General features: G+C 37.5%; 1 protein-coding gene across 3 annotated transcripts in view; it reads right to left on the reverse strand.

Moving 5' to 3' along the window:
* Positions 1-14,469, reverse strand: part of HMGCLL1 (3-hydroxy-3-methylglutaryl-CoA lyase like 1) — a 191,927-nt gene that overhangs the window by 91,787 nt on the left and 85,671 nt on the right. The window lies entirely within an intron of this gene.

Raw genomic sequence — 14,469 nt, forward strand, 5'->3', positions numbered from 1 at the left:
GGTGCAGCTATGAGGTCTGGGGAAGTCGCTCTCAGGTGTTGCAGTACAGCCTGGCTAGAAAGAATAGAGGTATACAACGCCAGGTATTCAGGGAACAGAAAGAGAAGGAAGATATAGAGAGACGAGAAACTGAGCAATGAAGAAAGACAGAAAGAGAAAAAGAGGGAAAAGAAAAGTAACCAAATTAAAAAAAAAAAAGAGAACAAGAAAGGCCCCCCAAAAAACAGAAAGAAAAAAAAGAAATGCCATCAGGGATCTCTCTGCACGTCTGTGCAAGCTGAGGGGGAAGTCTCCTTGCCACGCAGCACCTCCCGGCCAGAAACGGCTCCCAAATCAAGAAAAGGAAAAGAAAACAAACAAACAATTCAAAACAAACAAACAAACAAAAGCCCCGGGATCTCACCAGCGCGGCAGCCCAGACCGGGCAGCAGCTCCACAGCCTCTCAGGAAGAAGCAAAGATGGTGCACGGAGCCAGGTTTTTGAGCAAAAGGAGGGGGAGTTGGCAAGAGGTATGGAAGAAATCAAATGAAGCAGAAAAAAAAGCAACACTAGCAGCCAACAAATGGCACTCAGAGAGCCAGCTAGTGCGTGCTGGTGTTTCTCGGACAAGAGACTCTGTCTGTGGGAAGCAGAGGGGGCCAAGTCAGGGTGAAGAAGGGTGGGGGGTGGGAAAGCGTATATCGCAAATTACCAGTTGTTTTATCTCCCGCTGGATGCTCCGTGAGGCTGCTTTCTCGTACCCCGTCTGCTGGTCTCTGATAGGAGTCCAAGATGGCAGATCTGTGCTGTGTTAGCTGGTAGGGGACCTCTGCATGAATCTCTCCTCTCTCTCTGTTCTCTGTCAGTTTTCTCACCCATTTGGTGCTTGGCTGAGTTCTTTATCTCTTCATTTGATGTTTTAGGGTTTCAGGATTGTTGTATTCTCTGTTTGGCTTAGTTTTTCGGATCTTTTCTGTGTAGGGACGGCGTGGTGCTTCTGCCTAGAGTGCCATTTTGCCCTGTCCACTTTTTTCTTTTTAAAGATAGCCACACTATAATGAGGCCATTTAGAAAATAACAGTATTTTGTCTTAATTTGGTCAATAAAGAAAAGTAATGTAAAGAACTTCAGAAGATCTTGATATGATAGAATTTTATTACAATGAATAAAATAGATCAGGTTTCAATTAAAGATATAAAATCCTTGCTTTAATTTTCTTTGTTCTTCTTTTGCTCTTGGGGGGTGGTTTATGTTATATTTCAATACTGACATTATTTAATGCCTTAAGTTTAACTTTTATTCAAACAACAATGGAACTATTCCATTACAGTTCTTTGTTTTGACATTTTAATAAAAGCTTTCTACATCTGGTTTGATTTAGCATATTTTTAAGATTCGGCTGTGACTTTTCATTTAAGATCATAAAAAATCCCAATGATTTGGTTGAAAACATGTTTTTCCATCATCTGGCCACCCTCTTGGAATAGTGTGATACCTGTGTTGCTCTAGACAACAAAACAGGCCATGCTATGGTTAATCAACTTCTTAGGCATTCACCTTTTAATATGGATTCAAATAATCACTATATTTGTGCAACATTATGCAAGACTTTTAAATATATCTGAAGGGACACAAGAATTTGAATGTAATAAGCATGTAGTATAGAGACTTTATTTTCATTTTCTATTACCCATACCATGGTGACGTTAAATTTGGATATTCAAATATTTTGAGCTGGCAGAGTATTTTCTCTGATAATATTTTGTTACTTTCTGAATATTATAATTTTTGCTATTACACAGACGTATATAGGCTTTGAATATGTTCTCCACACAAGGGCTATGGCTGAAATATAACTTGAGGCTGTTATTGTCCTTATCTCCACCCATTTTCCCTGACATAACTGGAATTTTAAGGCAAATGCTATGGGAATACAGTAATAAATAACGACAATAAATAATAAACAGTGCGGTAATAATTTCCCATAAGCACAGTAATAAACAATGACAATGAACAGTAAACAGTGCCGAAAAAAATAGTTTTTTAAACTCAAAAAAGGAACAATACTAAAAGTTTTTATTTATTTATTTGGTAAAGAGACTATTAACCTTACAGTTGAGGATGTGGAATTTATCAAAATTTTAAAATATCATGAGGCTTTAAAATTGATTTTTTTTAGAATCATTCTAATGTTTGAATATTGATCTATATCAAGATTGCAGGCAATTGCTCCATAGTTAATTTTAGGGAATAAAAAATGAAGCACATACAGTTTCTATCCTAAAATAATACATTGGCTAATGGGGAAGATATACGTGTGTATGTATATTTTGTAAATATACCAAAATACAAATAATGCAATGTCGTGAGATCCAATGTTTTATGAGTACAGATAAGGAAGCATTTTCTTTACAACCCAAAGTAGAATAATAACAAATATTTAGGCTACACCTTGTCTAGCCAATGTAAACAGCCCAGAGGTCTGCCTGTTTTTTAATGGGACAAAATTAGTCATAGAGTCCTGCACGTATATTTCCTATGATAAAGTGAACTGTTTTATGTATAGTAAAAAGAAAGGATTTAAGAACTCTCTGCTTAAAACATACTTGTTTAATAACATACTTTGAATAATTATAGAGTGAAATGCTTTATAGAAATTAATTTTAAACTTTTTTAAGTATACAATTCTTTCCTTTTCAAGTCCAATGACATTAAAAGTAAAAATATTGATCACTTTTTCTCTCTCTTCAAAATAACGGTAGATAGAGAAAACAGAATATTCACTGAGTAAAAGTTTATTCAGTTCCAACTGAATATATGTTGGGCTGAATGTTCAGTTAAGTGAAATAAATATTTATGATTTATTTTAGATGAAAATGAGGAAGAAACTGGGAGGTGCTATTTTGATTTTTGAGAACATATTACTCTTCACTTAGAATATAATCACTGATTAATTTTCTTCTTTCTCCTGGACAAATGGGATTACAAAAATACTACTTAGATAGGTGTCTAAGTTCTAGAACTGTGTTTTTTATTATGAAAAAAAAATTATGAATGTCTCATATACATTTATGACACATAAAACTACATTTTAAGAGATTAAGCCTGAAAACCAAACCCGTTGCTGTCAAGTGGATTCCGACTCATAGCAACCATACAGGACAGAGTAAAACTGCCCCGTAGGATTTCCAATGCTGTAATCTTTACGGAAGCAGACTGCCATGTCCTTTTCCCATGGAGCCGCTAATGGGTTTGAACCCCCGATCTTTCATTTAGCAGCTGAGCACTTAACCACTGCAGCACCAGAGATTAAAACTTATTACCGCCGAGTCGATTCCAACCCATAGCGACCCTACAGGACAGGGTAGGACTGCCCTGTAAAGTTTCCAAGGAGCAGGTTGTGGATTCAAATGACAACCTTTCGGTTAGCAGTTGAGCTCTTAACCACTGTGCCACCAGGGCTCCACCAGAGATTAGTAACCAATAATATTGCAAACTATGTGAGATGAGAATGTTTCGGGTTTTTTTTTAATCACTATAGAAATTATTCAATATGTCTTTGAGACTCTGTTGAAGATAAGGAAGTTGTGTTGTGTGGGGTGGAAATATTAAGAGTTTACGTTAGCACTGCTGTTCTTAATGGCAAAAGTATTAAGAGTACAATCTAAAATTCATGCGACTCCATTCTAAAGGAATCCATCTTTACAGTAATCTCTCCCACTGTGTCCTTCATTCATTCTAACATTCCAGGAAACTTCCGGCATTACAACTACACCTTATAACCTAACTATAGAAGTCGTCCCTCTTCCCTGGTCAAGCATCATGAGCAGGTGATGAATACTCACTGTCCCTTCCTTCACTCCAATTAACCACTAAAGAGCTCGAATTGTTTCCCCTACCCTGCCCTCTGAGAAGAGTTCTGCACCTGCTGTTTTGTGATGGTAGATGAGGTAGAGGTAGGTAGGACCTGAGAAATGGAAGGAAAAAAGGGAAGAAATAGTCAGAAAATCCGAATGATGTAAAAGGTAATGGAGTTGGGGGAGACAGGGTGGGGTTTGAGACATATGTTTTGGTGGCAAGATGCTTTTACTGCTCTGGAGCAGTTGAGAGGTTCTAGAAGAAAAGATAAGAAGGGGAATTATACAAAGCATTTTTGTTTAATATATAGAGTGGTTCCTTTGTAATGTTCTTCAAGTGATAGGCATAAAGACTGAAATGCCATTTTAATTCCTTTAGGTTTCTATATTATGTTTCTTTGCGTGTGAATCAAAGCACAAACTTAAGCCACTTGGGAGAGCTCAGAATTTCTATATTCTTCAAAAACAGTGGATATAAAACATAGTCCTGCACCTCATATTAAAATCGTCACTCAAGAGTTGGGCCAAGGTGCACATCCACCATATTCTACACTATCAGGTACCAGAAGTATGTAAATAGATTAGGAGAAACAGGTTTTAAAATGTATGAAACCAGAAGATAGTCTGGGGAAAAATCTGCCAAAACTATGTATGTAAAATTGTAGCTGAATGAATCACGTTTCATCAAAGTAAAATCAAAATGGAAGTCCTTTCATATTAAGAAGATACTTGATATGCAGTATATACAATTACTAATGCACCATACAAATTTTTATGTCTTTAATAAAAATTACAGAAAATAGAATATATCAAAATTCTTCTGTGTGAAGGGCACAAAACTGTAGTAGATCTTCTAAAACAAAGAATACATCTGTGTATAAGTCACGCATCACAAAATATTAGATTGCATCTGCCAATAAGAGTAAATACACTGAAAGATACTTTTCTAAACTATCAATAATTAAAAAGTCATTTTTATCAGCAGTGCTAGAGAAAACACTGAATCATTAATTTCTCTATAGAAATATTAAGTATTGCCTTATAGAAGAGACAAGCAAAGAATAGGCAGCCAAAAAATATAGAAAAAAATACTATGAGGTCAAACTCACTTAAATTGTTAAAAGTACTTTTTAATCTGAATTTTGTAGTATTGTTGGTTATTTGTTGACCCTTCATCATTTGTCATATTGTATTTTCCTCATTCAACATTAATATCGTTTTCCTATCTGGCATTATGTATTCTTTTTCTTAAAGAAAACCAAAACCAAACCCATTGCCTGTCCAGTCAATTCCAACTCATAACGACCCTATAGGACAGAGTAGAACTGCCCCATAGGGTTTCCAAGGAGCAGTTGGCATTCAGACCTTGAGATTCTCTATTAATGGTTCGGCCATGTGTCCCCTAGTGATTCACAAATCTCAACCAGAGAGAGATGTCCCTGAACTGTCCAAAACATACCAGTTAGAGTCTAGCAGTTGCTTCATATGGAGCAATGAGTCAAAGACGGCAGCCAACTATGCTTAAGACTGAACGATGTCAGAGACTAGACCGTAGTTTGCACTTAACCAGAGACACAGCCTTTGAAGAGGAAAGAGACTTAACCATATTTAATTCTTGCTCCTTGGAAAATTTCATATTCCCTACTTTCAAGGTTTGGGATGAGCGATCTTGACAGAGGCAACAAGACTAATCTTGATAGCACTTTCAGGGGCATCAAAATACGAAGTAAAGTGGCCAACAGAAGGAGAGAAAGAGGGATAGACTGTAACAGAGTGGAGGTTTGAGTAGTACAATTAGCACTGATAGTTTTAATAGAGTACAAAAAATATCAACCAGAGTAAGAGTTTGGGCACAGTATTTGAGGGCTCTCCAGGACACTACCACCTTCTATGAACCCACTATCATTCAAAGAAAGGCTCTGTCATTGTCAGCACAGATTCTTCACTTTGTCTCTGCTGGTCCAAACCAGGCACCCACTGAGACTAGACATAAGATATGCAGGACCTAAGAAGCATGAAGAAAAGGAGGAACATTTAGAGAATGAGAGACTCTAAACAGATGTGAGGTATAAGGCATTTGGAGAGGTAAGAAAAAGAGATTTTCAAAGTACTGGAGTAGGGTATGTATTGGATCCCTTTTTATATTCTATTTGAAGCACAAGTGAAGACTGGAATGCCTTTTAATTGTTTTGAGATTCTTAGGTACCTCCAAACATGCAAGTTGTTGCCAAGTCTAGATCCTATGGGGTGCCAACTTTTACTATGATTACATCTAACTGAACATATTAAGGACCTTCATCTTTTTAGCTAAGCTCTGTGGAGAGCCTAGGTTACTGAGAATCAAGCCTAGCAAATCCTAGAAAACTCATTCCTACCAACAGGTATGGCAGAGTCTATACACTTCCTGAGAGTCCCGTGTGCTTAGAGAAGTGCTTCCCAAAAATCTATGGTCTGAGGACTGCCTGAGTCAGAATTATCTAGGATGATTTGTAAAATGCATCATTTCTTTAGCCCACACCAGCCTCAATTACTCAAAATCTCTGACAGTGGAAATGGAAATCTGCATATTCAATAAGCTCCTTGGGTGATTTTTATGCGTACTCTACACAGGGGTTTAAGAGTGCAGAATAAGTTTTGCAGTAGGTTCCTCCTTCAATCCACATAGCCCTTGGGAATAAGGTTTTTTTTAATGTTTTATTATGAGCATCATCACTGTCCAGAATGCTGTGATAAGGTTACACCACCCCCAACTTATTGAACGCCAGGAAATTAGTGCCAGCTTGGATCAGACACGAACACTATACAGCTGAGAAAAGCTTTATATCAGGATTACCCATTGCCCAGCAGTTTGCAGCTAAGCTCTTGAAGGTATTGAGAATTCCAGCCTCCTATTTCTCCCTGAACAGTTCATCTACTTCCTAAAGTGTTCTCAACTTACCTCTAGCCATAATAAAATGTTTGCAATACTGCAACATGCTACTTTACATCTCTGTTTCTTTGCATACATCATTTCATTTGCCTGAAAACCATTCCTCCCTTTTTCATCTAGCTAATTTATTCCATTCTTCACTATTCAACTCAAAACTCAGATCCTCTTATAACATGTCTTCAACCACCAGCCTGATTTAGGTGTCTCTGTGCTTCCATATCTCACTGTACATACATCTATCATTGCTCTTATCAAGTTGGGTGTAACTTATGTTGATTTACATGTCTCTCTCCCTGACTAAATCATTAGCTTCTGAAGGCTCTGCACAAAAGGACAGTTAGTAAATGTATGTTGAATTGAATTGAATTTTTTCCTCCTTCTTAGCTCTTTATTCTAGTTTGAATTCACATTAAATTCATTTTAAATAATGATTTTTTTCCTCCAAGAATTTGTCTAATATTCTATTGTTAGCAAAGATGGTGATAATGATGAAAGCAAACGTATACTTTGTGCTAGGCTCTGTGTTAAGTCTATATGTGCTGAATTCTTTATGTGCATTACTTCTTTAATCTTTTTAACAAACCAATGAGAGGGACAGTTTCCGTAAGTCAGGAACTAGACTGGGAGATGTTAAGGATGAAGAAGATCACCCAGCTAGTAAGTGGGAAAGCTGGGAGGAACACAGTCTATCTGACTGTAAAGCACATTCTCTGGTACCTCCTTAATAAAAACACCTTCTATAGCTTCTATCTTCTATACCTTTCCTTTAGTCATTGCTAAAAGGTTTGTGTATCACAGTGTCAAGGGCACAGTCCCTACAAAGAACACTAGAACCCATCCTCAGCTTGAACACTTTTGGGGGCATGTTTTATCACCCAACTTAGTGTTTCCCAAACTGGACTCATCATCACAACCTTTTGGGGATCCAGAAATCTGTAGTTGTCAGTTTTCCAGGAGATGCTAGAAATCAACAAGGTTGGGAATCGCATTGGATTTCAGCCATCAAGGATGCCACCTGGGATTGAGGGAAGCCAAATCAATGCATTCTAGGCCCCCTACACCTGCTTCAATCAAGGAAGTCTCATTTTATTTTTATTTAGAGGGGATTCCAGGTTTTGTAGGCCTGAAATGATTATAATTTTGGAGGAATGCTCTTTAAGAAAAAAATACAAAACTGTATAACCTTTATAAGGTTTACTAAACACATGGCCGTGTGAACACATTGCTAGGGCTCCTCCAAGAACACTGGGAGAAACAAATGTCTCATGTTAATTTTCCTGTCTATAACAAATATTAAGGTTCTATATAATGTTTCCTCCAGGGTGAAAAAGCTGCACTGATGAAAGAATAAAAATTTGTAAAATAACAGCCTTGCTGATATTTCCTACATTGCTCAGAGAGGTATCACCAAGAAGTCAAGAGTCTTTCTGAAATACAGATTTATGTTGTCTTCAGAAATCCTTTACCTTACCACTCTCAAAATACTATCAACAAAGAAGTGAGATTAGTTTGGAGTGTTTTATTTTTGGTATACTTACAATATTTCTGAGTATATCCATGTTCATAAATTCTTGGCTTAATATTACCACCACCACCACCAGCTGCCATTGAGTTGATTCTGACTCATAGCAACACCATGTGTGCAGAGAACTGCACACAGAGTTTCCAATGGCTGTGACTTTTCAGGAGTAGATTGCTAGGTCTTTTTTCCAAGACACCTTTGAGTAGATTTGAACTGTCAATCTTTTAGTTAACAGCTAAGCACTTAACCACTTGTGCCACCCAGGAACCCCCTCTGCTTAATAAACCATCCTAAATTTTGCCATGAAACAGACTTAAACTCATATGGACCTATAAAGCTCTCTCTTTTTTTTTTTCCTGCTCATTAATATAGCTTGCTGAATAATTTTTTTAAATATATTTGAAAGATTTTTTGTTTTTGTTTGCTTCACCACCACCAGCCCCACCACCACCACCCCCCAGGGAAAAATTCATATTGCTTGAAAATAAGTAGACAATGTCAGAAGTTATTTGCCTACAATCTCTACTGGCTATATTAGACTAATGGTATTACTTTTTATTCACAGGAGTGCAGCGTGAAAGATGGATACAGAGCATGCAATTTCTTCAACACATGCCATCAATTACTATAAAAATGTAAATATGTGGTTTCAGACCCTATAACTCAAAACTCAGTTTGAGCAGTAACTCCTCTTAAAGGTAATGTGTTCGAAAATTCAATAATGAGAAAAAAATGAGAATAGAGCTCTTCCTGACAACCTCGGGTGAAAACGTTCTGCCCTGCTATGAATAGCTCTGTAGCCTGGGTACTATAATCCTGTCTCATTCACAGACTCTGCACAAACTCCATATATCTTAGCCTCAGTAGCACAGAGGAAATCTTGGTCTGCTTGAAGAAGTAAGACAGTTTTAATAAATCACAGTCTTAAAATAATAAACACAGGAAATCTCTGGAAAATTGAACATCCAGTTTTTTTTCTACAATGCCCTGTCTTGGCTGCCACTGTTAAAATAGTCTAACACCAAACGCACAAAACTTCTAAAAAATCCAGAAGCCTTAAAGTTAATTTAGTCTGGTATATAATTTCCTGTACTTCTTTATTCCACATTACCTTTGTGTTCTCAGGACCTATGCAATACCCTCTACCGGATGGAACGTCCATGCTTACCAAAAGTGACCCAAGTATGCAGCATAAGGTCTATGCTCTCTTATTGTGAAGGCAGGCAAAATGTGTGCAAAGCATTTTAGTCATAAACCACTAATGTCTACAAACATTCATTTTTAAATTACAGAATAAACCTGACCTACCCAAACAGACTTGTGGATTATAAACCGGGAGACCAATCTTCTAGACAGAGAAACCAATGTCGTTTTATTCAATAACATTTCCTGGTTTCCTAAGATAAACATAACAAATATACTTTAGTTATTCTTTGTTCAGGTCAGTGCCTTTTGTGACCACCCTCCTGGTCTTCTGTGTCAAAACAATCCTGTTCCCAACATCACTCTGAAGTAGGCGTAAGAAGTCTCAAAGCTCCCAGTATAATTTTCTTTCCACTCAACTGTGCTGCTTCTCATATATCATGTCTTTGTGTTTCATAATAACACTGTCAACATTGTTATTTCCCATGCATGAAGGCAGAAGTGATTTTTAAAATACTGTATCTAATTGGACTCACTCTATACTAATTGGAAATAGAGTTTCCCTCCAATAGTTACACTGCCTGGTGTAAGCCAGATCTGCCCACAATGGAGAGCTGTACTGATGAGAAGACAGAGTACACCTGGGGAGCCCAAGGAGCCTCACTCAGGACATTGGCAGTAAGAGAAACCTGTAGCAAAAAGGGTCGTATTACTACAATAAGCAATGTCAGCACTGGATTAGTTTGTGTGGTCAAACTACAATGATTTGGCCATCATACGTATTTAGAGATCTCTGTTTTGGTGAAACCTACAGAAGGCAGAATTTTAAAAGATTGGCCCAAATGCCCAGTAACAAACTGCTTCACATATTCTGAATACTAAATTCTATTTTATTATAACTCATTTATAGATAATCCCTTGATTTTAAAATGACTTTGTATTTTACTTTTTTTAGTGATTTAAATCCGATATCCATTTTTAACTGTACACTTACCTTACTAGGTAGATAGTGTGATTATTGGTAGCAACTACGTGTTATTCAATTCTAACTCCAATAAAGAACTCAATATAGTTTTTAATAGTGCCACAATAAAAACAATGAATGTATGAATGAATAAGTTAAATGGATTCAAGGCATACAGAGACGTAAATACTTTGCCAAATCACATCATAAGTGAGTATCAAGAGTCAGGTCTCAGAGTTTCTATAGCTCCATCAGGAAAGGCAAGTTAAATAAAAGCTATAATAAAGTCACCAAAACATCAGAAAATCTGAAGACTGGTGGAACATGGGGGGCATTGGGAATGACTGTTTTTGGGTTAAGAAGAAATACATCTCTTACTACAAACTATGAGTAGACTTCAGTGCAAGATACAGTTATCTTGACTAATTACAGTGTTACAATTTATCAATATGTCCCACATTACAGCAGTACAAGAATACTCTGGAGTAGTATTAGCCCTCTAAAATTATTAGCATGAATTCCATTCAACATGTTGCTATTTCAAAGAGTGCTTTCTTAATTGTGTAGTTTAAAACACAAACTGAGTACCTAAAACAAAGTAACTATAGATATAATCTATAAACTACTGCAATTACAAATTTTAAATTTGTCCTAGACATTTACAAAATGAACAGCATTCTTTAAAAGAATGTCCTATATATTAATGATTACAAATATTGTAAAGACATAAATGCTAAAAAATCTACTATTCTAAAAAATATATAATCGCAATCAGCCTCTGATTCCATAAACTGTACGTTGTTGTTGTTGTTAGGTGCCCTCAAGTTGGTTTCGACTCATAGCAACCCTGTGTACAACAAAATGAAACGTTGCCTTGTCCTACGTCATTCTCACAATCATTGTTACACTGGAGCCCATTGTTGCAGCCACTGTTTCAGTCTATCTCATTGAGGATAATCCTCTTTTTTGCTGACCTTCTACTTTACCAAGTATGATATCCTTCTCCAGGGACTCCTTGCCCGGATAACACGTTCAAAGTCTGTGAGACGAAGTCTTGCCACCCTTGCTTCTAATGAGCATTCTGGCTATACTTCTTCCAAGACAGATTTATTCGTTCTTCTGGCAGTACATGGTATATTCAGTACTCTTCACAAACATCATAATTCAAAGGCATCAATTCTTCTTCATTCTTCCTTATGCATTGTCCACCTTTCACAGGCACATGAGGTGATTGAAAACACCATGACTTAGGTCAGGCACACCTTAGTACTTAAAGTGACATCTTTGCTTTTTAACACTTTAAAGAAGTCTTTTGCAGCAGATTTGCCCGATGCAATGCATCGTTTGATTTCTTGACTGCTGCTTCCATGGGCATTGATTGTGGATGCAGGTAGACTGAAACCCTTTACAACTTCAATCTTTTCTCTGTTTATCATGATGTTGCTTACCGGTCCAGTTGTGAGGATTTTTGTTTTCTTTATGCTGAGGTGTAATCCATACTGAAGGCTGCTGTCTTTGATCTTCATCAGTAGGTGCTTCAAGTCCATTTCACTTTTAGCAAACAAGGTTGTGTCATCTGCTTATCACAGGCTATTAAATGAGTCTTCCTCCAATCCTGTTGCCACATTCTTCTTCATATAGTCCAGCTTCTCAGTTTATTTGCTCAGCATACAGATTGAGTACACATGGTGAAAGGATACAACCCTGACCCACACCTTTCTTGACTTTAAACCATGCAGTATCCCCTTGTTCTATTCTAATGACTACCTCTTGGTCGAAATACAGGTTGCTCATGAGCACAATTAAATGTTCTGGAATTCCCATTCTTCGAAATGTTATCCATAATTTGTTATGATGCACACAGTTGAATGACTTTGCATAGTCAATAAAACACAGGTAAACATCTCTCTGGTGTTCTCTGCTTTCAGCTATGATCCATCTGACAACAGTAATATCCCTTGTTCCACGTCCTCTTCTGAATATAGGACGAATTACTGGGAGATCCCTGTTGATGTAATGCTGCAACCGCTTTTGAATTTTCAGCAAAATTTTACTTGTGTGTGATACTAATGATATCGTTCAATAACTTCTGCCTTCGGTTGGATCACCTTTCTTTGGAATGGGTACAAATATGGATTTCTTTCAGTCAGTTGGCCAGGTAGCTGTCTTCCAAATTTCTTGGCATAGATGAGTGAGCATTTCCAGTGCTACATCTGTTTGTTCAAACATCTCAATTGGCATTCCGTCAATTCCTGGAGCCTTGTTTTTCGCCAGTGCCTTGTGCAGCTTGGATCTCTTCCTTCAGTACCATCGGTTCTTGATCATATGCTACTTCCTGAAATGGTTAAACGTCAAGCAATTCTTTTTGGTACAGTGACTCTGTGTATTCCTTCCATCTCCTTTTTTAAATTTTTTTTTTTTTATTGTACTTTAGGTGAAGGTTTACAGAACACATAGTTTCTCATTAAATAGTCATTACACATATTGTTTTATGACATTGGTTAACAACCCCACAACATGTCAACACTCTCCCTTCTCGACCTTGGAGGACCTTTTTTTTCTGATGAAAATATACATAGCCAAAGATACACCGTTTCAGAAATTTCTACATGTACAATTCAGTGACATCGATTACATTCTTCCAGTTGTGCTGCTACTCTCACCATCCTTTTCCAAATTATTCTATCACCATTATCTTCAACTCACTGCCCCCTAGGCGTCCCATTAAACCTTTCGAGTTGCTGTTGTCAATTTGATCTCACATAGATAATTTTTTTTTTTTGTACCTTGGATGAAGGTTTACAGAACATATAGTTTTTAATTAAACAGTACACATATTGCCTTATGACAATGGTTAACAACCCTACAACAAGTCAACATTGTCCCTTCTCAACCTTGGGTTCCCTATCACCAGCTTTCGTGTCCCATTCTGCCTTCTAGTCCTTGTCCCTGGACTACTGTGCCTCATTAGTCCAGTTTTGTTTTATGGGGCTGTCCAATCCCTGGCTGAATGGTGAACCTCGGGAGTGACTTCACCTCTGAGCTAGAAGGGTGTCTGGGGGCCATACTCTCAGGGTTTCTCCAGTCCATCAGGCCTGTAAGTCTGGTCTTTTTTTGTGAGTTAGAATTTTGTTCTACATCCTTCTCCAGCTCTGTCCAGGACCCTGTGTTGTGATCACGGTCAGAGCAGTGGTGGTAGCTGGGCACCATCTAGCTGTACTGGACTCAGTCTGGTGGAGGCCTTGGTAACTGTGGTCCATTAGTCCTTTGGATAATCTTTTCACTGTATCCTGTTCTCTTCATTCTCCCTTGTTCCTGAGACCAGTGGAGTATCTTAGATGGCTACTCACAGGCTTTTAAGACCCCAGATGCTACCCACCAAGATAGAATGTAGAACATTGTCTTTATAAACTGTGTTATGCCAGTTGAGCTAGATGTTCCCCGAGAACTTACATCTCCTTTTAATGCTTCCTGAGTCGTTTATTATTTTCCTTATAGAATCCTTCAGTATTGCAACTCGAGTCTTGAATTTTTTCTTCAGTTCTTTCAGCTTGAGAAATGCCGAGCATGATCTTTGCTTTTCACTTTCTATCTTCAGGTCTTTACACACGTCATTATAATACTTTACTTTGTCTTCTTGAGCCGCCCTTTGAAATCTTCTCTTCAGCTCTTTTACTTCATCATTTCTTCTGTTCACTATAGCTACTGGATGTTCAAGAGCAAGTTTCAGAGTCTCTTCTGACATCCATTTTGGTCTTTTCTTTCTTTCCTGTCTTTTTAATGACGTTTTGCTTTCTTTATGTATGATGTCCTTGATGTCACTCCACAACTCATCTGGTCTTCGGTCACTAGTGCTCAATGAGTCAAATCTATTCTTGAGATGATCTCTAAATTTGGGTGGGATATACTCAAGGTCATACTTTGACTCTCATAGACTTGTTCTAATTTTCTTCAGCTTGGATTTGCAGGTGAGCAAATGGTCTGTTCCACTGTTGGCCCCTGGCTTTGTTCTGACTGATGATATTGAGTTTTTCCATTGTCTCTTTCCACATATGTAGTTGGGTTAATCCTATG

This window comes from Trichechus manatus, unplaced genomic scaffold, assembly GCF_000243295.1.
Source record: "Trichechus manatus latirostris isolate Lorelei unplaced genomic scaffold, TriManLat1.0 scaffold00172, whole genome shotgun sequence".
NCBI lineage: Eukaryota > Metazoa > Chordata > Mammalia > Sirenia > Trichechidae > Trichechus > Trichechus manatus.